General features: G+C 35.9%; 1 protein-coding gene across 1 annotated transcript in view; it reads left to right on the top strand.

Moving 5' to 3' along the window:
• The window catches only part of CEP152 (centrosomal protein 152), a 96,790-nt gene extending 88,552 nt beyond the window's left edge, over positions 1 to 8,238 (top strand). The window contains exon 30 of the transcript XR_012486929.1: positions 8,185 to 8,238. The gene's annotated coding sequence lies outside the window, so the exon portion shown is untranslated. The remainder of the gene's footprint in view (positions 1 to 8,184) is intronic.
• Positions 8,239 to 13,118: the final 4,880 nt, after the last annotated feature.

Here is a 13,118-nt window from a genome sequence, read left to right as displayed (position 1 = left end):
CAGTCTGTGTCTATCCTCATAGGAGAATAGGATTTAAAGTTTGAAGAAACCTTGTCATCTGTTCATACCAATTAGAACGGCATAGGAAGAGACTTGGTTTACAATCAGGACTTGGATTCAAATACTATTTCTGCTACTTAAGACTCTTAATCATTTGACTTTGAGAAAATCATCTAACCACTGTTTCCTCATGAAAAACACATTAATATTATGTCCCATTCTATAAATATCTCTCTTCTATCTTTCATTTCTGCCCTCTATCATCAAATTAACTATAATCTGCTAAAAGTTAATATTGTCTTAGAAACAACCAAGAAGATTGGGGGGAAAGAGATGAGAGACATCTCTCCTGGAATTCCACATCATAGCTATGTGTGGCCATACATGTCAACAGACTTCTCAAACCTCAGGTTTTTCATTTGCAAAATGAGCATCTGTAGAATATCTCTCACAGAATCAAATGAAGTAAGTGGACATCATTTTGCAACTGGTAACTAAACTAGTAGCTCGCTCTCTTTCTCTCACACACACAACCTCAATTCATCTTGTTATACTTCTTGCAAATAGTGGCTAATTGTTGTTTAATCATCTAATAATTCCAGACTATGCATCTTCTTTGCAAATATCTATATAATGGACAGGAAATTCATTCCTTATCAAAATAGCCCAAATATTCCTCTAATACCAGCTCAAAATCAGTTTTCCTATAATTTCCACCCTAAATCTTTAATATATATATATATATTCTTTTATCCTACATAATGAAAACATACTTTTAACCCATTCCTCTCATGAATAGTCCATTTTAAAAGTCTTAGTTTATAACTCATTGTTTTCTTTCTAAATTCATTTTTATCTTTTCAATTCTGAATTCTCTCACCCATTAAGATGACAAGGGGAAAAATTATTACATTATCTGTATCATCAGGCTAAAGAAAAGAAGAGAAAATAATGCATCAGATTTTACTCTATCAGCTCTCTCTTTGGAGGCAGATAGTTGGTGTCTTTCATCATAAGACTTTTGGGTCAGTGTGTTGATCAGAGTTCATAATCTTTCAAAGTTGTTTATCCTTATAAATTTTTATCTTGTTTCTGTTCCTTTTGCATCCATTCATACACAATTCTTCCCAGGTTTTTTTGAAACACCATAACCTTTTATCATTTCTTATAGTAGTATTCTATCACCTTCATACACACACACACACACACACACACACACACACACACACACACACACACACACACCTCTACCTTGTCCAGCCATTCCCCAATTGGTAAGTATCCCCTCATTCACAAAAAGTACTGCTATAAATGTTTCTGTACATATGAATCCTTTTCCTTTTTATTTGCTCTCTTTTGAGTATGGACTTAATAGGAATATTGATGGGTCACAGTTTAATAGCTTTTTTGGTATAGTATCAACTTGCTTTTCAGAGTGGTTGGACTAGTTTACAGCTCTACCAAGAGAGGATTAAGGTACCTGTTTTCCCACAGTCTTTGCAGTATTTGTCTTTTCCTTTTTTTGTTAGTTTTGCCAATCTGATGGTACTTTAAAGTTTCAAATTTGCATTCTCTGTCAGTGATGTAGAATATTTTTTCATATAGCTATGATATCTTGGATTTCTTCCTGTGAAAATTGCCTTTTATATCCTTTGACCATTTATCAATTCATCCATTACATCTTGTTCCATCATCTGAAGCCAAGAAAAGAAAGTTTAGAACTTTTCATAAGACCACCCTTCAGATACTGGAACAGATATCATATATCTCCCTCCACTCTGTCTTCTTCAGGCTATGAATTAAGTTGGGCATGCTTTAGAATAAGGTCTCTTCCAGTTCCAAATCTATGATCTATGAATATGCGAATTCAGTTCAACTTACTCTCTTGGTGGTAGGTAGATTGAGTTACATGAGACTTCCTGCTTAGCTGGAGTGCATTGGCAGTCAGGGTATGAATCACTTGGTTTTGTTTTTTTCTTTGAGTAGGTCAGATTGCAATTTGGTATTTCCCAACATAATTGTGGAAAATTGTTGTATTAGAATCATACCATCTTCAATACTTTTGAGTCATCTGACACACCAACTTTGATTCATCTTAAAATATTATTAAGAAATTAAAACATTTCAATATCTTTGGGCAATAACTAACAATACCATTTAAAAACCTTCTTTGTTATATTACAAGAAATTTATTTCCTTAAGGAACAGGACAGGAAATTAATTAGAAGCTGAAATAGTAAAATGGCTTCAAACAATGACTTTTTTATTTCATTAAAATAAGTAACTTAAATGGACTAGCTTATTCAGTGTCTCTTAAAGCAAAGAAACAATATGGAAACTTGGGAAGTAAATTAAATCTTATGTTCTTATAAATGTATTATTGCCTGATGAGCCAACTTGAATGGAACTACCAATTTTTTTGGGTCCTGAGGCTGTTTTGTGTCTGAATGGTTTGTTTGTCACATAGCAAATTAGATTTTATAATTTCATTCATTGTGTCTTGAACATAGTGTTCTGGGCCAAATTCTGGTTCCTACAGTCATTGATTATTCCTACTTTGTGTTTCTAGAGTTCGTAGATGAATGACCCAGAGTAAGCACAGTTATGAGTGCGTCATTGTAATGATCCTGTACATAGCACATTTCTTTGATTAGGAATCTTTAACTGGAAAGATAAAATAATTTTTCACAATTTTTTCTGCTTGATTGACAGAACTTTCAAGTTGCTTCTTAAGCACTAGTTAAGAATACTCACATTTAGCAGTTTTTAAATGTTCCTTTGAACAATGTTCTCTTGAACAAATTTTGTTTTTACAGAAGTTTAAATCACGTATTACAAGTTTTGTTTGCTAAGTTAACAAATCCATTCAATCAAACCAGAACCACAAAGTTTGGTTCAAACCAACTACCCCAAGAAGCTAGCAAAATCTAGAAGTTTCCTGTCATATATAATGGATGATATTTCTGGGACTCCCAGCCTTTAGAGCAATCTTCCCTACTGAGCTTTAGTTAATAATAAACCAACAAACATTAAACTCATACAATGTGCCAAAGACTATGCTAAATAATGGGAATACAAAAAAAGGGCAAAAAACAGTTCCTGCCTTCAAGGAGTTCACAATCTAATGTGAGAGACAAGCAAACACATATATACAAAGCAAATAGGAAATCCTTAAAGAGGAAGGCAGTAGAATTAAGAGGGGTTTATATTCCTCAATGTACACTTAAAAATTGAATGTGGGGCTATTGTTTGGTTTTGAACAAGTGGTAGAGCATACTGGGAATTCAGACATGCTCTATAAAAGACTAGGGTAGGATCGTTCCTTTCATCAGGTCAAGACATAGTAGAATCAATCCTAATATGGCAAAAAGTGAGTCAGTAGCAGTCCATGTTGGACACGACTGATGTCTTTTAAGATGGACCCCTTTGGAAACTGGGAGAGAGGGAGGACTCAATGATTTTTCCTTGTTACAGATACAGGGGTGTGTGTGTGTTCATGGTTTGTTGTTTTTAAAGGAAGAACACCAGACTCAAAACTGGATGCGAATGCTTACTCTCTTGTCTTAGTCCTAGTTTCCTTTAAGACTCAGCTCAAACCCCATTTCTGTGGAGAGGCTTTTTTCAGTCTTTCAAATGTTAGTGTTCTCCCTCTTAGATTACCTTGTTTTACTTACTCTTGTTCTCTCCCTCCTCCCTACCTCTGCCTTTTTCCCCCTCTGCCTGTCTGGGTCTCTCTCCAAATACACGCACACACATAGAGAATGTGTGTATAGATGTATTTATACACATATTCTCTGTACAGTTTTTGGCATGTTTTCTCCTCCATTAAAATCTTCCTGGAAGGCAGGAACTGTTTTTGTCTTTGTAGCCCTGGCACATAGAAAGTACTTAATAAATACTCATGAAAAGGAGCCAAATAACAGTATGATTCCATTCTTTTCTAAATCAAAACACTCAGAAAAATAAACCTTCAAATAAAATACAAACGCCTTAGTTTGGCATTCAAGGCTTCTACTTCTATGTATTCCAGCCAAACAACTATATGCAATCCTTTAAACAAGTCTTACCTTGTTCAAGTGATACCATATGTCTGTAATGTTCTCCCTGCTTTCTCCCTACCTTTTAATAACATCCTAGTTTCCCTGATAGAAGGGACTTTAGAAGTCAATCTGACCCAGCTGCTTCATTTTATTAGATGAAAAAATTGAGTGCCAGAGATTTGAGGTGATTTGTTTTGCATCACCAAGATGCAGAACCCCAATCTTTAAACCTAAAATCTTTCCACTATCTCATTTGCTGTTCTACTCAAATGTCATCTCTTTTCATAATTTCCTTCCCTTTTTTACTCCCACCCCAAATAAGGATTCTCTCCCTATTCTGAACAAACAGATTTTTGGTCCTATCTCTTGTTCACTTAGCTTACTCCAAATGTTAGCTATTTGTGTACATGTCATAGATGCCTTTTCCATGATCAGCCACCCATCTCATCTTTATTCTCAGCATCTCTCACAGTGCCTTGTATTATGTGCTAAAAGGGTAACTAGACTTAAGTATTGGGTTGGGAGCCAGCCCTAGTCTCTACCTCTAAATGGGCAAATAAAGGCAATTCAGACCTCTGGGCCTCACTTATTTTCTTATGCAATATGAGGGGGTTGCACTGGAAGACATAGAGGGCTTCTTAAAATTCTGAATCTATAATCCTATGGATGAATGAATATAAAGGAAAAGTTTACCTCCTAGGAAAGTTTTTCTGAAGCATTTGTAGCAAAAACATGGATGGAACAAGAGAAATTCAACTGCAAAGCTTTAAAAATAGTAAACATTTATTAAATATTCATTAATTTTATTATTTAATATATGCTAGACACTATGCTAGATTTTGGGAATACAAGGAGAAAAATGAGATAGTCCTTCATGGAGCTTACATTTTACCTGGGGAACACAGTGAGGGCATACATATGTGTATGTATTAACACGATAGATAAAAGGCAATTTTGATGGGGAAATAATTCAATGCTCACCAAGCTATACTGTTGAGACTCTTCCATAAGACTTTGTCCCTTAGGCCATAGAAACCTTCACCCTGGAAGCTGACTCCCTCCAACATAACTCCCTACAGAAGCAGCTTTTGCCCAACGCCTCTCCCTATGATTGACTAGTCCCTCTGAGAATCTCTAATGTATTGAGGATAATATACATAATACTATTCAGTAAACATTTAGTAAGCATCTACTGTTGCCAGGCACAGTGCTAGGATTGTGGGGATAAAATTAAGTTCTTGCCTTCAAGGAATTTACAATGTAATTGGGAAAGGAAACCTATAAAAAGAGGCAGAAAAGGGGGAAGACGACAAAAGAAGTATCTTATTCTTTGGAGCTGAAATCAGACTAGGAAGCAGCATGCAGAGAAGATCCATGGTTTCTGCCACTCATCTCCAAGCTACCCTGCTGACTCATTTGCACTAGGCTTTCTCTACTTTCTGCTGCATCCCTTCACATCCCTTACCACCCTACTTATTATGTGTCGTTCCCCCTCCCTAATATAATCTTGCTCAGTGTAGGGACTGGCTTTTTGTTGCTTATATTTGTACCCCCAGCACTTAGCATAGTGCCTGGTTCATTGTAAGCACTTAATGCTTGTTGATTGAATGATTAGATTAGAAGCTGGGAGAAGCTGGAAGAGCCTTATGTAAGAGGTAGCATTTGAGCTGAGCTCTGAAAAAAATTAAGGATTCTAGGAAGAAGAGGCAATAAGGGAATGCATTCCGAGAATAGTAGACAGCTAGTGCAGAGGCATACATTTAAAAGGGTCTTTAGAGATCAGCTAGTTCGACTCCCTCATTACACAGCTAGGAAATCTGAGGCCCAGAGATATTTCAGTTCTCTCAAGGTAATAAGTGATAAGTGGCAAAGTCAGAATTTGAACCCAAGTCCTCTGACTCTATTCTTTCTACTATACCATATTCTTTAAGGTGGAGTAACATGTCTGAAGGGGATACTCCGTTATGAAAGGGAGTAAAAATGCTAAGCTAATAGGAAAGGAGGTTGTAAGAGGTAGATAATAAAGAGCTTTAAATGCCAAATAGAGAAATTTGTATTTGATCCTAGGAGTCAACGAACAGCCCCTGAAATGTGCTAGATAGGGGAATAGCTTAGTTAGGCCTATGATTTGGGATAATCTTATTTGGCAGCTATATTAAAAATGGATTTGTGAGGAAAGAGCTGAAACAAGAAGATCAACTAAAGACTCAGTGAGGTAACAAGAGGCTGAATGAATGTAGTCAAAGATGGATGTAATAGATCATGTTACCTCATACTGAAGTAACCTGTTCATGGGCCAAGAAGAAACAATTAGAACCAAAAGTAGAACAACCAATTGGTTTAGGATTAGGAAAAAAGAATATTCATGGTTGTATATTATCACCTTATTCATTTAACATATTCAGATGACATCATGCACAATGTTAGGCTGGATGAATCAAAAGTTGAAATTAAGGTTGCTGCAAGAAATATTGACAATCTCAGATATATAGCTGATAGTACTATAATGGCAGAAAGTGAAGAAGGAAGGAAGAAGTTACTTGATGGTGAAAAAGAGAATGTAAAAGCTAGTTTATAGTTTAACAACAAAAAGATTTTAACAGGTTCCAATTGGAGTAGAAATGGAAGCAGTGTTAAATATATTCTTGGGCTCAAAGATTACTGCAAATGCTAATGATAGCCATGAAATTAAAAGACAGTTGCTTCTTGGAAGGAAAGCTATGGCAAATCTAAACAGTACTAAAGATAAGAGACATCACCTTGCTGATAAAGGTCCATATGGTCAAGCTGTGATTTTTCCAGTAGCAATGTATGTCTATGAGAGTCGGACTATAAAAGAAACTGAGCACCATAGAATTGATGCTTTCAAATTTTGAGAATTTGGAGAAGACTCTTGAGAGTCCCTTGGACAGAAATGAAGTCAAATTAGTCAATATTTAAAGAAATTAATTTAGGCTACTCACTGCAAGGTCAAACATGAAACTGAAGCTTAAATACTTTAGCCACATAATGAGAGGAATAGACACATTGGAAAAGACCCTTGATGTTGGGAAAGATTGAAGGCAAAAGAAAAATGGCTGATGAAATGAATAAATAGTATCTTGGAAAAAATGAATATGAACTTGAACAGACTTTTGAGAGATATGGAAGATGAAAGGATCTGGCCATACTCTGGTCTAAGAGGTCACAGTCAGACACAATGAAGAACAAATGAATGTGGTAATTGTGTGAACAGAAAGAAGGGATAGGGCAAAATCAACAAGACTTAGCAACTGAATATGTGGGGTTACTTGGATTGCTACTTCAGATTACAAAATTATGGTCCAGATAAAAGAGCAAAGTTCAGTCATTTTTTCCTATCTTGTCTGACTCTTCATAATGCCACTTGGGGTTTTCTTGGCAAAAATACTGGTGTGATTTGCCATTTTCTTTTTTAGATCATTTTACAGATGAATAATCTGAGGCCTGACCTTTTATCACACTGAAAAAACCCAAGGCCAGCATTTTGTCACAAACTTTCTGGAAATGAATTTTTTTTTGGAGACAGTCAAGGTTAGGTGACTTGCCCAAAATCTTCACAACTAGATATGAACTCAGAAGATAAGTCCTCCTGATTTCAAGTCCAGCATGTTATCTGTTGTGTCACCTAATAGCAAGATAAAAACTTAACCAGTCTCTACAACTGCAGCCTTAATTCAGCCACTGGCTTCCATTCATCTTTGGAACCTTGAGAAAATGGTTATTCATTCTTCCCTTGGCCACCAGGGTGTGTTGAGTGGTCCTAGGGTTGAGTGGATTCAAGGGGCAGCTAGATGGCACAGTGGATAGAGCACCAGCCTTGAATTCAGGAGGACTTGAGTTCAAATCTGGTCTCAGACACTTAACACTTCCTAGCTGTGTGACCCTGGGCAAGTCACTTGACCCCAGCCTCAAAAAAATAAAAAGTGGATTCAAAGGTAGCCAAATGACCCCTGTTTCTACTGGCCTGGCTAACATATCTTCTTTATGGACTCACTCAACTGCTCCATTCAAAATTCCTGACCAGCAAAGAATGTGCTTTTTGAAAAGGCAATAAGATTGATTTTTTTTTTTTAACCCAAGGTTCATTTTCCAAATAAGATTGATTTTTTTTTTTTATCCCAAGGTTCATTTTCCAGAACTGACAAGCATTTGATGGTATAATGAAGAAATTATGTCTTCTGGCACCCCAAATACTGACTATTGGTGACAAATGTGCAATGTATTAAGCAAATTCCATTGAGCCTACAACATATACTTGTCATTTTTTTTTTTTCAAGAGACTTTGTTACTTTACCACCCACAAAATGTCTTCCATCAATGATTCCAGCTGGCGGATTTTATCCTTAATTTGGGTTGTTGCGCCTATGGAGATTGGAACATATCTCCTCTTAGAGAATTTGGTTGTGTGTGCTTTAAAAAAAAAAAAAAAAAAAAAAAAAAAAGCAAATGTAAGCAATCTGTTCTCATTTCTCTTTCCTGCAGTGATCCAGTTGCATTGGGATAGATACCATACATGAATTTTCAAACATTTTTTTCTTTAAACTTTAATAAAGGTCAGGCTGGGCTCCATAATACTCACTTTGTTTACTACAAAGCCTGATAGTTACATCATTAAAACATATCTATCAGATGGTGAATATGCAAGAAGCATGCATCTTCAGCGAAATGCCTGTCCTGAGTAGAAAAGCCTGGTTTTGATTTAAATTCATACAAATGTGCTTTCTTTGTTCTGTCTCTCATAAAGGCTTAAATCTGTGCTATACTATAAATCTTGTTTGTGTCTGTTATTGGAGTGTCTTCCTTTCCTTCATTCTTTTTTCTTCTCACTTTTTCCCTTCCAAAGCTTCTCCTTCCTTTCTTTTCTCTTTCTTTCTCTTCTTGTCGTCCTCTTCTTTCCTCATCTTCCCTCTACCTCAGTAAGTTTATATCAGATTCCCTTAACAACCTAAAATTACCTTATTTACTTTTGAGGAGATGAAGACTTGGAAGATGTGCACCAGACTACAGGTTTGTACCCCATCAAGAAAATTTAATCATCTAGTGGGAGATGTCTATACCTTGTTTAGGACAAAACTCATCTTTTAACCTTGTTTGACTAGGATGCTCTAGGGTATAGACCCTAGAATAATAAACCCTCAGGTGGCTTTACTAAGAGAACAGCTGTAGTGAGATACACAGAAAATGAACATAGTTTAGTAAAAAATTTAAACCTTAAAAATCAACAAAGACTTATAAAGTTCCTAATATGTGCAAGGCACTATATTAGGTAGGAATTCCAAGAAGAAAATTACACATTCCTTGCTCTCATATTGCTTACAAGCTACTTAATAAAAATAAAAGTAGCAGATCTGCTAGCCTAAAAGTAATCCAGTTTTATCCAATGATATAGCGAATAACTTAAATCTTAGAAAATAAAGTATTTTAATATTATAGTGGTACCTCAGTACTCATTAATTGGTTTCAGAAGGCTTAGTGAGTGTCAAAATTAATGAGTATTGAATACCCTGTAAAGGAGTATATTTCCATCCCTCCCTCCCTGATTCTCCAAAGGAACAAATGGAAGCTTCCAGTTGCAGAGAAATGAGCCAGTATAGTCACAATCTTCCTTTGTTGACCCAACTCATTTTCTGAGATGAATCATGATCTTCATACTCTTCCCTCTACCCCATGCCCTCCAAGCTTCTTTGGGGATTGAGGGGCCCTGGATCCTCCTCTGCCCTGAGCTCTAGTGGCTGATGGGGCTCAGGGCTGGCAAGAATCTTTTTTGCAGCCGCTGCCCAGGCTCCTGCTGCTGCCACTACTCTGACTGCCATTGTTTTGAAAGCCAAGAGATCATATGCTATAGCCATTATCATTCTGCCCCACAACATACCTATCTAGGTCATAGGCTCTAAATCATGGAGTCTAACCTGACGGTCTTGCTCACTCATCTTTGCTGGGAAGGAGCTAGTTATGGTGGAGTGTAAAGTTCCTGTCCTCTCTCAATTGGAATCCTTCTCTGGGAGGAGATCTCTTTTCTGTAAAATTTTTTCCTCTGTGCCATCTAAACTCAATCCCAGACTAGACTAACTCCAGGCTCAATGCTGCCTCTTTTATCCTCCCAGAGAATGGGCATGTGAGAAAAGGGGGCCTAGGGAAATACTTCAACCAATGAACTTGCTCCTCTTAAAGGTGCAAACTTCTTTAAACATGTAAGCTCCTCTTCAGAAGTCTAAACTCTCCCTAAAGGCTGGAACTAAAAGTGTGAATTCTGAACTAGAGAATTGCCCAGACAACCTGAGTTCTCACCTTGTAATCCTAACAGTGGAGGGCAATAGCAACAGTGGCAGGAGCTGAACAGTATGTCTGTCTGGCTAACCGCATCCCTATTATTCAACCTAGATGACAACAAAGTGTGGTGAGTATTGTGTGGAATAGAGAAATAAGGTAAAGAACTTACAGAAATGTGTGAATTGTTTTTCTGTATTTTATTTTCATTATTTCTGTGTCTCTGTAACCTGCATAAGTACAATATATGCAAGCCTATATTTATTTGAGCCTTGGCCAGCTATAGATATATATTTACTTAACCTGAGCTGATTACATTTATCAGTATTTGACATTTATTGATATTTAGACTATTAGTTTAAACATTGTCTGCTTGATTATCTTAAGCCTGAAGGCCTGATTTTATGTTTCTTAGAAATTAGGTGACTGGGGGAAAGAGAAACCCTCCAATTCCAATCTCTCCAGATAGCAGCAATCAATTAGAAGCCCCTCTCTCCCTCTCAATGATCTCTTTCTTGTGATGTGATGTCTAGCAACAAAATCTATAAAAGCTGTGTATCTTTACTAATTCTTCAGCCCTCTTACCACAAGCTTATCTCGTGATGGGACTGCTCATTCTCATGAGAATTTAATAATAAACAAATCTTTCTGCTTTCTACTTTGAGTGATCTTTGAGTAGTCATTTTGGGTAGGGATCTTCCACATCCACACAGTATTGAGCAAGATCAAATGCTGAAGCATTTTTTTTCCTCTTTGAAATGCATTGAGTACTGATTTCAATGAGTTTTGAAGCAGGTGAGTGCTGAGATACCATTGTTTCCAAATTCTCACTATTTTTATTCTGAAAATATAGCAAGGAAAAACTTCAAATTTTATTTAATCCTAGCCAAAAAATGCATCTCACACTCGTTACCTCATGAGGATGCTAGAATCAAAATGATGGGATGGTTATTAGGAAACAGCTAATATTGCTTCAAGCTGTGAACTCAATGAGAATATTTCAAGTAATCATCCCCAGGTAAAACTGAAATATTTTTAAAGAGAAGCTCTTTAAACATTCCTGAGGAGATGAAGCAATCCGACTTCCACCCCTACCATTTTATTAAACTGCTCTATTCCATCTATTATTCCTGCCTTTTTTTTTTTTTTTTATTTCAGCTGAAGCATAATGTATTCTGTTCAGCCTTTTTACCTTTACTTTGTGTGTGCATCTCTGCTTCAGATGTATTCCTTGTAAATAACTTAGGTTTCTGGATTTTAATCAATTCTATCTGCTTCTCTTTTATGGGAGAGTTCATCCCATTCTTGTTAACAATTAAAATTACTGTGTATTTATCTCCATCCTATTTTACCCTATTTATATTTTGTCTCTCTCTCCTTTCACCATTCCTCCTTATCAGTGTTTTGCTTTTGACCACAACTTCTTTCAGTCCTTTTTTTCTATTTCTATCCCACTTTCTTTTCTTCTCCTCCTATTCCCCTCTAGGGTAAAATAGATTTCTTTACCTACCTGAGAGTGTATGTTATTCCCTCTTTGATCCAAATCTAATGAATGTAAGGTTCAAATAGTGCTTACCTCCTTTTTTCCCCCTACTGTAATAGGTTTTTCATGCCTCTTCCTGAATATTCTTCCTGAATTTCTAGAAATATAATTCACCCCATTCTGCTTCCCTCTTTCCTTTTCTGTCATTACAGTTCTTTTTTTAACCCCTTAATTTTTTAAATCATTACATCAAAGTCAATGTATATCTAAATCTCTTAAGTATTTTACTTCTGCTTGCCCTAATAAAGATATTAGAAATACAGCTCTTAAGAATAAGTATCATCTTCCCATGAAGGAATATAAACTTTTTTTTTAACCTTATTGAATTCCATATTTTGTTTTGTCTTGTTTTTCTTTTCTGTTTATCTTTGTACACTTCTCTTGAATATTGATTTGAAGATCAAATTTTTTGTTCAGCTCTGGTCTTTATAGTAGGAAAGTTTGAAAATCCCCTATTTCATTGAATGTCCATCTTTTCCCTGAAACATTATGCTTGCTAGTTCTGGATAGTTGATTCGTAGTTATAATTCAAGCTCCTTTGCCTTCTGGAATATCATTTCAAGCGCTCTGATCCTGAATGTAGAAGCTACATCCTCTGTAATCCTGACTGTGGCTCTTTGATAATTAAATTGCTTCTTTCTGGCTGCTTTTAGTATTTTCTCCTTGACCTGATAGATCTGGAATTTGGCTACAATATTCCTTGGAATTTTATATTTGGGGATTTTTTTAAACAGGTGACTTTTACTCTCTGATTCTACAATATTAGGGCAGATTTTCCTTGATAATTTCTTGAAAGATGTCTAAGCTCTTTAATCCAGGCTTTCAAGTAGTCTAATAATTCTGAAATTATCTCTCCTGGATATCTTTTGCTAGTCAGTTATTTTTTCAATGATGTATTTTACATTCTCTTTTATTTTTCTATTTATTTCTTTTCTTCTATTATATTCTGTTTTCTATGTTTCTTTTGAATCTCCTATTTTGGCCAATTCTATTTTTTAGAGGTTTGTTTTTTTTCCCTTTCCATCACTTTGTGCTTTCTTTTCCATTTTTAAAAATAATTTTCTTGGATTACTCTCATTTCTTCTCTCATTTTTCTTTTATCTCAGTTGGTTTTTAAAATCCTTCTTGAGCTCTTCCAAGAGGATTTTTTGGTCTTGAGACCAATTCTTATTTCTCTTTGAGGTTTCACATGCAGGCATTTTAATATTATTGTCCTCTTCTGATTTTGTGTTTGGATTTTCCCTGTG

Source organism: Sminthopsis crassicaudata, chromosome 2 (genome assembly GCF_048593235.1).
Source record: "Sminthopsis crassicaudata isolate SCR6 chromosome 2, ASM4859323v1, whole genome shotgun sequence".
Lineage (NCBI taxonomy): Eukaryota > Metazoa > Chordata > Mammalia > Dasyuromorphia > Dasyuridae > Sminthopsis > Sminthopsis crassicaudata.
This window is presented reverse-complemented; position numbering and strand designations above follow the sequence as displayed.